Here is a 14,353-nt window from a genome sequence, read left to right as displayed (position 1 = left end):
GTTTTTTTTCCACCTTTCTTGCTTATTCCTTCATGTAATTTTACACGAAATTATGGTTAGGGTTGGGGTTAAGTTTAGGGTTATAGTTTAGGGTTGGGATTAGGGTTAGGGCTAGGATTAGGGTTATGATTAGGATTAGGGTTAGGGTTAGGATTAGGGTTAGGGTTAGGATTAGCTTACACGAAATAATTACATGAAGGATCGACCCATTTCTTTCTTTTTATAAAGAATGAAGGGAGCAAAGAAAATTTGACTGAGGCGGGTTTTAGCCATTTTTTTTGCTCCCCTTCTTGTTCTTCATTTAATATTATTACCTGTCAATTTTTCTGTATATATTGTATTTTTATAAAGTGGATTACACGGAACCTTAAAAACACCAGGCAGGTCGAGTACTGCTTGTATTTGTAAACGGGGGGCTAAAAAGGGTGAGGCATTGGGTGACATGGCTGCTTAAAAGGGCATTTTGTGATCCACAGCATCATACCCCCACTTTTCTCAAAAAAAGTTGAGATTTTTATATCACCATGATTACTGGAAACCTCTGGCTACATAATGTTTATGTACAAAAAATGTCTTGCAGATTAATTCGTTAAGCAAAGATATCGTGAAATTTGAATTTCATTCTGGTATACCAGAACGAAATTACAACACATTGTCTATGGAGCAGTGAAATATACATAATCATGCATAACTCGCAAACGCAAAATCGGAATCCAACTGAAATTTTGGGAATAAAAATTATGCTTTTTTCGTGGATATCTACTGAAAAATGTTATAAAAAGAGGATGCTATGATCACGAAATACTCCTTTAATCCCAGATCATGTCACCCAAAGCTCCCAAACGTTTTTAATCTCATGACCTTCTACATTTTCATAATTCTGAATTGCTTCATATTAAGGGTCCCTATAGATCCTATTCAAATTTGAATCAAGTAGTTCTGAGAGTGTAGGGCGGTTGCAAAACCCCCTCCCCCTTGTAGTTCGTGTTACAAAAATTGCTCAGTATAAGACCAGGGTGAAAACAAACTTAACCAGATTTAATGTGCACGAAACGCGCAACAATTTTCATACTGAAATAGTCCCAAATTAGGTTAATTTTTGTCTTAAGGGGGTACTACACCCCTGGCCAATATTGTGCCTATTTTTGCATTTTTCTCAAAAATTATAGCGCATTGGTGACAAGTAACTACTGCACTGAAAATTCAGCAACTCAAGGAAAGTAGTTCTTGATTTATAAAATATTGGGTTTCCCTCATTTTTTACTGTACCTCCACAACTGTTGTCTGTGCTGAAATAACATTTCCAGTGCAGTAGTTGTAGTCCTTGCCCCTATAATATACATATCTTACTTGTCACCAATGCGCTATATTTTTTGAGAAAAATGCCAAAATAAGCACAATTGGGCAGGGGTGTAGTACCCCCTTAAAGGAGTATTTTGTGATTCCAGGATCCTCTTTTTATGACATCAGTAGATATCCACGAAAAAAGTGTATTCCCACATTTTTCCGTTTGAGAATTATGCATGATTATTTGTATTACACTTTGTATTTTCCCCGTGTTTCAAGAACACAGTATTATAACTAATAAATAATCACAGAGTATCATCTGTTTACAAAATAAGTGTTTATTTTCAGATTTCCAATTAACCATTATCAGTATGGTGCCAAATCCAGCTAGACCTTACTAATAGTTATAGTCAGAAACAGGTATTTTGTCCTGTAGTCCCTGGCAACCCAGTCTGCTTGTGGCTCACTCGCAAACATACACGACAGAAACCGGCTGTGAAAGAGCCTAATGCACGTAAACAACTTCCTTATAACATGTATAATAAAATCCGATTTTGAGTATAATAAAGAAAGTCATGCATATGCAAAATGAAGCAATTACCTATTGCTAACTTGGTAAAATGCATACTCGTAGCCCAATCTTGTACATTATAGCACCCAGTTTTGGTTTGTGGTTTCGAAATGTTGCAATTAAACATTAGTTCTTTCAAATATGAAACGCTAAAACCCAAATCTAAAACAAACAATCATATATTTAGAAAGATATAGCAAATTTTCCATGATAGAGATTGGACCCCAGACAAAGTACACCCAAATTAAGTGTCAATATAGAATTATCCCACCATGGTGGAAAAAAATATGTCCTCATCCGCTTGTCAAATATTTCAATTCGACCTTTAATCAGTACGATTTCATATGATTAGATAATCACGCGTTCTGAATAAACATCAGTTTTGACCCAAACAAACACTTCGTATATAGTACAAATATTATAGTAGCATCATTGGATACCGTGATATACTACCCTTAACTCTGTAACAAATCCCGGGAACAAATACATTAGCACCTCCAATATAAACTCAATATAAAACTTCAAAATGGCTCAAGTGAAGTCATCCTTCTTAGTCGGCATAACTCTGGCAGTACTTTGTTGCATAGTCTCGTATAGTGTTACTGCAGCTGATGAATGCACGCAGGTCAACAGTTGTTCGTGTAAGTTTACGAATGGAAGTGCCATCGACATATCATCTCTAGGAAGGACGGATGGCTATCCAAGGTAATTTCAAACTGGGTCACAAACATACATCCATAATACATCAGGAATATTGTTAAAAGCATTATCTTGGATGAATTTATTATTTTAACAATTGTTAAGTTTTTAGCGGGTTCGCCGTCGGACAAGTTTAGAACTGTCAATCTTTCGTCAGGAGTAGCTCTGACTTCTTCAGGACAAAGTACCTAAGAATGAGATATTTAGGCCGCCCCTTGCCTACTTGTGGCTCTGAAAAGAGCCGTTCACCGAAGACTGCCTCTTGTCAACAAAGAACAAACAGATCTCGCCTCTGCTACTAAACCTTTTAATTTAGCATATACGCGAGGTCTGCTTGTTATCTGTTGGCAGAGGGCAGTCTTCAGTGAACGGCTCTTTTCAGAGCCACCAAACCTTTTAGATTAGCAAATAGGTGAAGTCTGCTTGTTCTCTGTTGGCAGGAGGCATTCTTCAGTGAACGGCTCTTTTCAGAGCCACCAGTATAGGCAAGGGCCGGCCTAAATGTCTCATTATGTCTCTTATTTTCATATAAGTTTTTATTTGAAATTTACAAGCCGACTGGGACGGAGACTATGAATTAAGGGTTCATTCATAGGATTGAGGGCATAAACAGCGATCATGCCCGAAATCCTATGAATGAACCCCGTTCATACATACCCATCATTCTTAGCAATTCAATACAGATGAAAATAATAAGGGTTTACAAGTTTAAATAACATTTCCATACCGTTTTCCTTCATAAATTGGAAGAAAATGAGTAGGCCTACTTGCAGGAAGCAGCTCGGCTCATGAGGTCAAAGGCCGGGAGTCAACGCGTGATACGCGTCATCTTTTGCGCTCCGCGTGAGATGGGCGCGGTGACATGCGCGTGTACGCAACACTAGCAAATCGTGGATCGTGTTAATTGGGTTCCAACGCTGCGTGACGCAGCTTGTTTATGCCCTGCTGGTCATAAATACCGTTTATGACCAGTACGCAGGGCATAAACAAGCTGCGTCACGCAGCGTTGGAACCCAATTAACACGATCCACGATTTGCTAGTGTTGCGTATACGCGCATGACACCGCGCCCATCTCACGCGGAGCGCAAAAGATGACGCGTATCACGCGTTGACTCCCGGCCGTTGACCTCATGAGCCGAGCTGCTTCCTGCAAGTAGGCCTACTTCATTTTCTTTCAATTTATGAAGGAAAACGTATGGAAATGTTATTTAAACTTGTAAACCCTTATTATTTTCATCTTTATTGAATTGCTAAGAATGTTGGGGGTTCATTCATGATTTCCAGATGATCGCTGTTTATGCCCTCGGCTCACGCCTCGGGCATAAACAGCGATCATGCCCTCAATCCTATGAATGAACCCCTAATTCCAACGCTGCGTGACGCAGCTTGTTTATGCCCTGCGTACTGGTCATAAACGGTATTTATGACCAGCAAAAAAGGGTGCAAATCCAATCAGAAACGTCGTTATATCGTGAGTAGGCCTATGTATGAACGATACATTCCTACCTCCACGCTGCCATAACAGCTTGTAAACTAGACCTTCGGTACAGTGGGTGGTCTTCCTGTGCAGTTTGCGGTAAATGACACCAGGTTGCGCAGCAAAATTGTATATTGTGTTTAAATTTGTGAAATTATTGAAAGCGTTTCCATCGATAAATATTTTTTTCCGTTGGTAAATACTTTCAAAATGTTGTTTTTCATAAGATATCAAAAATTCAATCAATATTTAATAATTTTGCTTGTTAATAAAGTTAATATAACCTTTGATGATATTTATCTAAAAACTTCCTATCCTTGTCTGTATAGTAGTCAATAGAGGCCTTGCATGTGACGTATCATCCCGTAAATATGGCGGACTACTCAAATGCATTCAACAAAAGCATTATTGCAATCTACCGTGACAGTTCGTCTCATACACATAACCCTGCACTACGATCAAATAGGTTGATGACAACATTTGATTGAATGGACTGCACTCCGCCATAACTACGGTGAAGGACACCGGCTCAAATCCTTTGTTTGGAGCCAATCGATAATTTCATGCAGGGCCTCTATAGTAGGCCTATGAGGATTTGGTCACACTTCGTGGTCTTGGTATGTCGCGCCCATGTGTCACATGCGTATTACGTATTTACAAATATAGTCGAAGCACACTGCTAACAAAGTATCCAATCTCTTCAAGAAAGCTACCGTCATTTATCTTATCATCCGTACTTCCATCTTATCTGCACCAATCTTATTCTCTTTTCAGATTCAAGTACGAAGCTCCCCTCAGTGGAAACACTAAAAGTGACGACAAAGCTGAATGGAAGTATGCCTTTAATCCGTGCTACGGTTTTAATGATACTTACAGATGTAATGGCGTAGTGGTATGATAATCAATCAATCAATCATCTCGTCATTTATATCATCATTCATCTCATCATTCATCTCGTCATTCATCTCGTCATTCGTCTCGTTATTCATCTCGTTATTCATCTCGTCATTCATCTCGTTGTCTTCTCCGTCTCGTCATTCATCTCATCATTCATCTCGTCATTCATCTCGTCATTCATCTCGTCATTTCTCGTCATTCATCTCGTCATTCATCTCATCATTCATCTCGTCATTCATCTCATCATTCATCTCGTCATTCATCTCATCATTTCTCGTCATTTCTCGTCATTCATCTCATCATTCATCTCGTCATTCATCTTATCATTCATCTCGTCATTCATCTCATCATTTCTCGGCATTTCTCGTCATTCATCTCATCATTCATCTCATCATTCATCTCGTCATTCATCTCGTCATTCATCTCGTTATTCATCTCGTTATTCATCTCGTTATTCATCTCGTTTTCATCTCGTTGTCGTCTCCGTCTCGTCATTCATCTCATCATTCATCTCGTCATTCATCTCATTTTTTCTCGTCATTTCTCGTCATTCATCTCAGCATTCATCTCATCATTCATCTCGTCATTCATATCGTCATTCATCTCATCATTTCTCGTCATTCATATCGTCATTCATCTCGTCAATTATCTCGAACGTGAGTCATGTCGGTTCATTCATCTCGTCATCTATCTTATCCGTCTCGTCATTTGTCTCGTCATTATCTCGTCAATTATCATCTCGTCATTCATCTCGTCATCTCGACACAATCTCATCAACTAATCCGTCATTTGTTTCATTTTATTCAGATTTCAAACCAATGTTTAAAAAACGCATGCAAAAGAATAAACAAATTTCCACTGTGGTCCCTGATGAGGATACATATAGCAAGCATAAAACCAGAGGATGATTTAAGGAAGCCCCATCATGCACTGTAAAAGTGTTATCACGCGAGTTTCAACTGCCACTTAACTTCTCAAATCCCATTTAAGTCTGTGCAAAAGATGTTGTTTTAGAATTGCCCGTGTGTCATTATTACTTAGTCGATTTCAGATCTAAAGTGATGTATGCATGAAGGATAATTCACACCTTCTGTAGATAACATAAAATGTGAAATCGACCGACATTTTGAATGTGTTTTTATTGTAAATATATCAGTCCAAATTCAAATTTAACCATACACGTTTATGCAGTGGTCCCGGGCAGTGGTGGCATGTTCACTCACACAGCTGCTAACCGCAAGTTGACCCCAGTGGAGTGCTGGGAAGTGCTTAAATCATCCTCTGGCATAAAACATTCGATATTACAAATACCGTTACCATTACCAACAAATGAAGAGCTTATATCCAAACCGTGTTAAGTCCACCCACCTTCAAAATTGAGATTTTGATGAAAATGGGTAGTGAGTAACTAGGGCTATCCAGCAATGTGTATGTTTTTTCCCCAAAATTAGTCAAGTTCTGAAATATTGACACACAAAGTATCGATTTTTTTCCAAAACGTGTTAAGTCCAATCCAGTTTGCTAGCAAACTATGTTAAGTCCACGAACACTGCCCTTGTGGGCAGCTTGTAGGCAAGTAGCACGTCATAAGGCTTCCAATAGCTGTTAATCGCCCAAGTTCTGCATGATTGATAAAACTGCCTTGCTTTGCGTCTTCGTTCTTGTTTGGTCCTGAGACTAGTTAGACTGGCCCCCAGTCTCGGTTCGGTTCCATCTCTGGATAATGTAACAATAAATAATTACGTAATGCCCTATGAAAAAAAATGCCAACTCCCCCCTTATTTTCTTCAATGCCAAAACCCATTCCTCTTCATCCACAAATCGACGCCACTAATTACACCCACCACAGTCAACCATGCAGCAATATAGAAATATACTCGTATTATAAGTGAACGCGAAAGTCCATTGAGCGCTGATTCCGAGACTGGTCCAATCTGTTAGAGATCTCACTTCCAAATATTCGTTCAACGAAGCACGGTGATTCCGATGTCAATTACGAAAGCCCCGCCCCAGTTTCAATTCAAATATGGTAGCACAAAGCTATGCCGCGGGATGTGACGCAAGATCGGATGGGACACTTGTCAACAACTGAGAGGTATTGAGCTCAAGTGGCACGCGTCTGATAGACCCATGGTACGCGCAATAATAAAAGGCAACCACTCGACTCGGACTTAGGCCTATTGTCCATATTGCGTATATTATCGCGTGCGGTTTGCAAATGTTTGCACATTATTTAGCTAGGGAAGCCTTTTCAAATATCCCCGCGCTGCCAAGCTGCGTTGATTGGTCGGATACAATATCGTTGTTTAGTCGCTTACACAAACGTTAATGTAGTGAAAACATGGACGTGGTATATAGAAAGATTGCGTGACTCCAAATCCGTAAAAGTGAACTCCCAGCATTTTGTGGGAACTGGAAGTCAAATTGCTTACAGACTGGGAGGGTCCATGTATTGGGTTGATTTTTAATGCTATGTAATCTACATTACCAGTCGTTCTCCATGGACCCGAGGGAGGGTCTAGAGACTAGTATACCTCAGAATTTGGTCTGCATAAAAAGGTGGGTTTTTTTATTATTATTATTATTAGTAGTAGGCCTAGTAGTAGTAGGCCTAGTTTGTATGGGATTTCTTAAATATTTGATAGATACCTCCAGAAAGACATGGACAGGGTGGGAAGGGGGAGAGGGAGAGGTTGTGATGGTAGATAGAGTTAGTGTTTGATATTATTATGTTGTATGATTATCAAAATGTGCTACTAAATTCAAGGTATAATTTTAAAGTTAAAGGTATACAAAAACCTAGGACTGTCAATATGAGATTAGGGTGGCAGCATGGGGGTAGGGGGAAATTGTGATAATGTGATAAAACAAGTGGATATTTCAGGTCATCACTTATTGTCAGTGAAATGGTGTTTATTCAATTCTGGGAAATGCAATACAACTAAGTTTTGAATTTTGAACTATTTTAAACGTCGAATTTTGGTAAAAAATGGGCGGGAGGAGGGGGTTCGAGATGCAAGGTGTTTTGTGGCAAAATTGTGTTTTATAGTAGAGAGAATCACATTTTGTATGTTTTTAATAAATTTGTTATCTTTTAAGACTAGTTTGAGAAACATATGGTTAGTCCTGTGTTACAGATACTATGTTTTGTGTCAAAATGTGTTAAGTCCATGACAGAAATTGCGTTTTGTGTCAAAACGTGGTAAGTCCATGCTATTTTTAAAACAAATTAATTCATTAAAAAAAATCAAAAGTCTCTAGATTTTAACATAACATGTTTTTATGGTCCTATATATGTCATCTTCACTTCAATGCAATTTTATAGAAATCGAACTTTTTTTCATTGCCATAAAGAAAATTCCTGATTTTCTTCAAAGTAAATCTTGTGGACTTAACACAGTTTGGAAATAAGCTCTTCAAATTTTGAAAGAATTAAATTAAATACAAACACACCATTCATTACTTTAAAAATTAATGCCAGAAAACATGCATCAGGTCCAGTCTGACTAATTGAAAACATAGATTGCACGTTATTTCTACAAGATTTCTGTATCTCATCATTTCGACATTTTGTTAACTCATCACTTTTATCTCGACATGAAGTATAGTCTCGACAATTATTATCTCGTCACTTCAACATGTCAAAATGTCATTTTGGTGCTCCGTTCACAGGGATGTCAACAAGGTAACACAACTCAAGGGAACTCATCGGGAAGTTTCATGTTCAACCCCCTTGGTGACGCCAGCTCGGCTTCTTTCAGTAATGACGGTGCCACTATAACATACACCAGTCACACAGACCCAGATAACAAGACAAGGTAAGACGGGAGCCCAGTGGCGTAGCCAGCACTTTTTCCAGAGGGTTGGTAAAGAAGCAAGTCAGCTTTGGGGCGGGGCAAAAGTACAAAAGGGCTAAAAATCTTACCAGGGCGGCTAGCATCACACAGGAGTGGGGGGGGCTAAGACTTCTCACACGGGCAGCTCCTCCTTCCCCCCCCCTCCCTTGGACACGCCATTGCGGAAAATACCAAGACAACGTTTTTGTTTTTGTTCATTATTTTTTCAAAATTATTACAAATGAGCAAAAATTGGGGTAGACTTTAGTATTGGAGCTAAATATCACACAGATGAATTTACAAAAAGTTGGAACTCAAATCAAGAATTTGCACTGTAAAGGTGCAATGTTGGGTTTTTGCCAATGTCGCGACTGCCAAATTTGTTCAGTACCCTTCAGCCATGCCACAAACACTATCAAACTTTTATTCTAATATTGGACACCAAACGTAAGCGGTTAGCGCTGTTCCTCTACTAATAGATATTTTCGCGCACTTCACACACAGCGACAACGCCAGGTAAATAATTATATTGTACAGGCGCGGGAAACTAAATCAATACATGTATATTTGCGACCACGCCGCTATACTACAATTTTAAAAATAGATTTGACACTTCTATTCGCTCCTAATCAATGATAACTACCCAATTCACTCAACAGATTCATCAGGTTTGTAGATAAATAGATAAAACAATTTCATGTAATTTTACTCACTAGTTTCTGATGATGCTTTTCGTCCATGAAAAGCGAAACCGTCAAACTAGTGAGTAAAATTTGGTTTTGTTTACACGAAATTGTTTTATCTAACTACCCTATTGTTAGTAACGAGCAAACAGAATAAAAATCCTACATTGTTGAGGGACAATAATAAGCAGTGTCTCAACGTCTCTATAGAATTCCCCTTTCCTTTCTAGGTGGGCTAGGGAATTGGCAGCCGAGTTGAGCACTGGCGCAGAGTGGTGTTTCTGCTATTTGATATTCAGACGATAGGATTTTGAATACCGGGGTAAAAAATGATGAACATCTCTCGTTATTTTTGGCTTCTATAACAATAAAGATTTGCACTTGAATATGTCATTATAAATGTGTTGAAAGAACATGATAATTTTAAGCGTGCGTATTGAAAATCAATCTTGCGTTTTGAAATCAAAAACTGACAAAAATTCGGATTTTATATGTGCAGAAGAAAAAAAAGGACTGTTGACCTGATTTGTCAACCCACAGGATTACGGAGCATAACACAGTACATGCGCAGGGTAGACGACTGGTGGAGTCAGCATGGTCAGTCTGAAGTAGATGAGTGGGAAAGAAACGTACCAGGCTCACTGACCTCTGACCGGGCTATTGTCAATTAGCCTTGGTCGGAGGTCCCTCGGCCCATAGTCTCAAAATTATTAAACAGGTCGGAACAAAATCGCCATACGTGGCTGTTGGAGAACTAGTGGATTCGACCTACCATCATGGGGATTTCTGCCTTGAAGATATTGGGGCGATGAAACTGTGTCACGCACATTACTTCCGCTAGAGTCATTTCAGGAGGTGTGTTTATTTTATGCTACTATGATGGGCCGTACGCTAAACCGCATCCTGGAAGCTTATAACTGTTATAACCCTAGCCCTAATCCTAACCCTAAGAGTTGGTGGTATTGCGGCCCATTATGGTTGCAGAAAGTTATAAGCTTCCGGGAGCGGGTCAAGCTTCAACTTAGTAATGTTTCCCCCGAGGAAATTTTGCCCTGCTTATACTCTACCGTATAGAAGTGGTGAGTAAAACCTTTTAGGCTATTATATTATGTTTGTTATTATATTTATAGGAAACTGACTTTATCATTAGTCTGTGATCATTCCGTGAAGAAATCAAACCCAAAACTTTATCGAATCGGGGAGTTCAGTGATGCTGAAGGTGTACCGGATTATGTAAGTAAAAGAGTTACCGCCTAAAGCTCCGTTCATTCTACGCCGCAATTGCATTGCGATGCGGCGAGTTGCCGCACTGCATCATACTGCAAAATACTGCATTGCGGTAAAGTTAAATACATTTTAACTTGGATGTGTGACGAGTTGCGTTGAGTTGCGACAAATGGTTATTGATATATCGGGAACGCAACGCACCGCAAAGCAATTGCGCGTAACTGACCTTTACAAAAAAAAACGCAGTGATTTATAGTGAGCTACGCACGTGCACATGCACAACGCCTAGACGCTGATCCACACGCCTCAGCACACTTTGCAGGTTGTCGCTGACATAAAACACCCGCATCATCCCATAAACCATCAAACAACAACACAGGGAAGCGCACACTCTAGACATTACAGCGAGACAATCAACAGTAAGTTCCTTGTCCAGGAGAATTTCAAGCTAATTCATTTACAGCGCGTTCCAAGTGTAGCGGGGTTGGCCGGGGGAAGGGCCCCCTGGTTATAATATCGAAAACATATACATTTTAGTCACTCTTTTTAACAACAACAAAACATCCGCCTGACCAAAACTCCCATGTCCCCCTGAAAACCAAATGGTGCGTCCCTAAAGTAGGGATATTTTTGCGAATGAGATTGTTAGTGGACTATTATCCCTAGGCTTTAAGAACTGACTGTTCCCCTTTCTAGTTACCTCTTTGTTGGTGTTTAATTTATGATTTGTACATATTTGTCTTCTGCCAATACAGGAGTTCCTGATGGTTAGTGTATGCGCCTGTGCCGGGGGTTGCACCTCATGATCGGCAAGGTGACCGACTCATCTATGCACATGACAAGGTGGTGTTTCCAGTTTGCTGCTACTTATACAACATTAAGGCAATAATGTGCGGTTTCAATCAAGAATAAATTCTTATTTGTTTTCCACCAAATGTTAGTGTTGACTGATCTGTTTGATCGCACCATCTCCCTTTTAATTTCGAGCCAACAAATGGCCCCCTTTTTTTGGCTCAAGTTCTTGCCCCCCCCCCAATTTTACCCTCTCACAGGCTCGGAATTATTGCACAGCCTCTAATGGCTTATGAGTTTTAATAATTTTTATACATTGTACAAATATATTCTTTTGAGAATTATATTCTGCTGTCTTGTCTTGTGTTTTATATAATGTTTTTATGAATGGATGTTCTTTTAATAATGGCTATGAATTTTAAGAATTATTGCGCATCAAAGGTCATTTTGGGTTAATTTCCGGTCAGAGGCAAAATACCTTCAAAATGCGCAGCCTCTAATGGCTTATGAGTTTTAATAATTATTATACATTGTATATCTTGAGAATAGTATATTATGCTGACTTATGATGTACGTATTGTGTTTTATGTAATATTTTTATGAATGGACGTTCTTTTAATAATCAATATTAATTCTAATGATCATTGTTAATTTTATAAACATTTTTCTCTGTAAAGGTTTTGTACTACGTATTTTGCAAATGTAAATAAACAAAATACCTTTAAAATGCCTCCTCTAAAACAAACAGCATAGCCGAGTGGTGCCACTTGCACTGTTGCACACATGCATCAATTGACATTAGCGAGTTCCTTATGGTTTGGTCACAAATTTGCCTTATCTATCTCTACCATGTCTACGGTCAAAGTTCAAAGCGATTGCCTACGTGGTCGCTGGAGGACAGCACTTCTATTTTTTCTGCCTCCGCAGGAGGTACTTTGCTTTGAAATTTACACCTAAAATGCCGCACATTGCGCGGCATGTAGGCCGATTGTACAAATTTATATTCTGACAAGTACTCTAATTTCCGCCCAATATCGAGAGCCCAATATATATCCCCCACCTCTTTGCGCCATACATAAATTCGCCTATCGCCATTTCCGAATGTTCAAAAAGGTAATCACGCTTCCTCAGCATGTGCAATTACTTAGCATTAAAATTAATCTTATTTTATAGGGATTCTAGAAACACCTAGCACGTGGTGACAATGGTGCGGGTCTATCAAGCTCATGAATTATGCATTAGAATTTTTTTAAACTCATATATTGTATAATTGAAGACCGAATTAAAAAAGACTAGCTTGCGTATGCCGTCCTGTCAACCAGACCAAAATGCCATACTGCGCAGGTCAGCAACCAATCACGGCGCGCCTTTGTCCTGACGTCAGACGCAAACTAGTATTTTTTTAATTCGGTATTTAATTATGGATTGTAGCCTCATCACATCAGCAATATCGTAGAAATTAAGTCGGACAACCGTTATGATGTGTGTGGCAATGGGAATACACATTAAACAAGGTTTAATTTCATGATTACATGAAACCTGATTATCAATGGAAAAACTTTGGCTGGAGAAGTTGAAGCTGACGTTCATGGCGACACTTTGGATGTGATAATTTGACATCATGGATTGTTTTGTGCAAAATTGGAGGTATTTTTGCGGCGAATCAGCAGACCGACTGACATGCAGGCTAGCATGCTAGGCTCGACTAGGCCGCAATCATCGTGTCTACATCATACCCGCTGGACAGCAGGAAGAATGTTTATAACTTACATTTCAATACAATCATGTTACTTTTATCTTGAACTTGGAAGAAACTGATTTCAATAACAATTTCAATATTGCAAACTCATGACCATCAGTGACCATACATTACACTAAACAGTGAGATCCGTGCCGGTTTATGACTAGAAAGTAGAATGGATTATTTATTTCTGTTCATCTTGATATCAACATTTAAATGGTAAGTTCATGAGTTTGACCTCAATTAAAATACAAAACAGAACCTGTGTCAAATCTACATTGTATGTCGCACAATTATGTGTAGTGCATGACTGAGTGCATGATGCTAGCATGACTAGTCTAGGGCTAGGCCCGGGGCTAGCAAACTGATTTCAATAACAATTTCAATATTGCAAACTCATGGCCATATTGGCCTACCATCAGTGACCATACATGACACTAAGGGAGTGTTCAGAAATACTTTGGTGGGGGGGGGGGGGGCTGGGAAAAGGGAGGGGGGGCCAAAAAAGTTTTGGACCTTAAAAGAGGGGGGACTAAAAAGTTTTAGGTGGTAGGAAAGGGGGGGCAAAAAAAGTTTTCCTCTTCAAAACCCAAAATTTTCGCGAATTGAGACCCTCTATACCACTTTTAACATGGGCAAGTTTTTGTTTTCAGTGCTTTTCTTTGAAAAAATGATGGCACTTATATCTATTAATTAGTATAACATTAAAGATGATCAGCAACATGCAACATCTGGGTTGGTCTAAGAAATACTGACACTTTTTATCATAAAATTTTATATCTCTTTCAAAGTAGGCTACAAATCAGTATGATTATGTACCAATCTGATCAAATACAACTAAATCAAGAAAATATTGCAAATAAATTGGATTTCTTTGCACGTAAACTGCACACTTCAGCATGTTCAGTTTTAATACTATTTCTCATTGCAAACTTATTTTGTACACAAAGGCCCATGGGTAGATTTACCAGAGTGGGCACAGGTCCAGGTACCACGGTCTTTGGGGCCAAAACTGATACCTGTGTACATTTGCGTGACCAAATTAATCTCTTTTTGCATAAATTAGTTCTAATTTTAACAATATTTGACCATGCATTCAAGCTTCAATATAGCCAAATTTTTTGGGCGGTTCACGCGCATTT

The sequence above is a fragment of the Amphiura filiformis genome, chromosome 14 (genome assembly GCF_039555335.1).
Source record: "Amphiura filiformis chromosome 14, Afil_fr2py, whole genome shotgun sequence".
Taxonomy (NCBI): Eukaryota; Metazoa; Echinodermata; class Ophiuroidea; order Amphilepidida; family Amphiuridae; genus Amphiura; species Amphiura filiformis.
Note: the sequence above shows the minus strand (reverse complement) of the source record.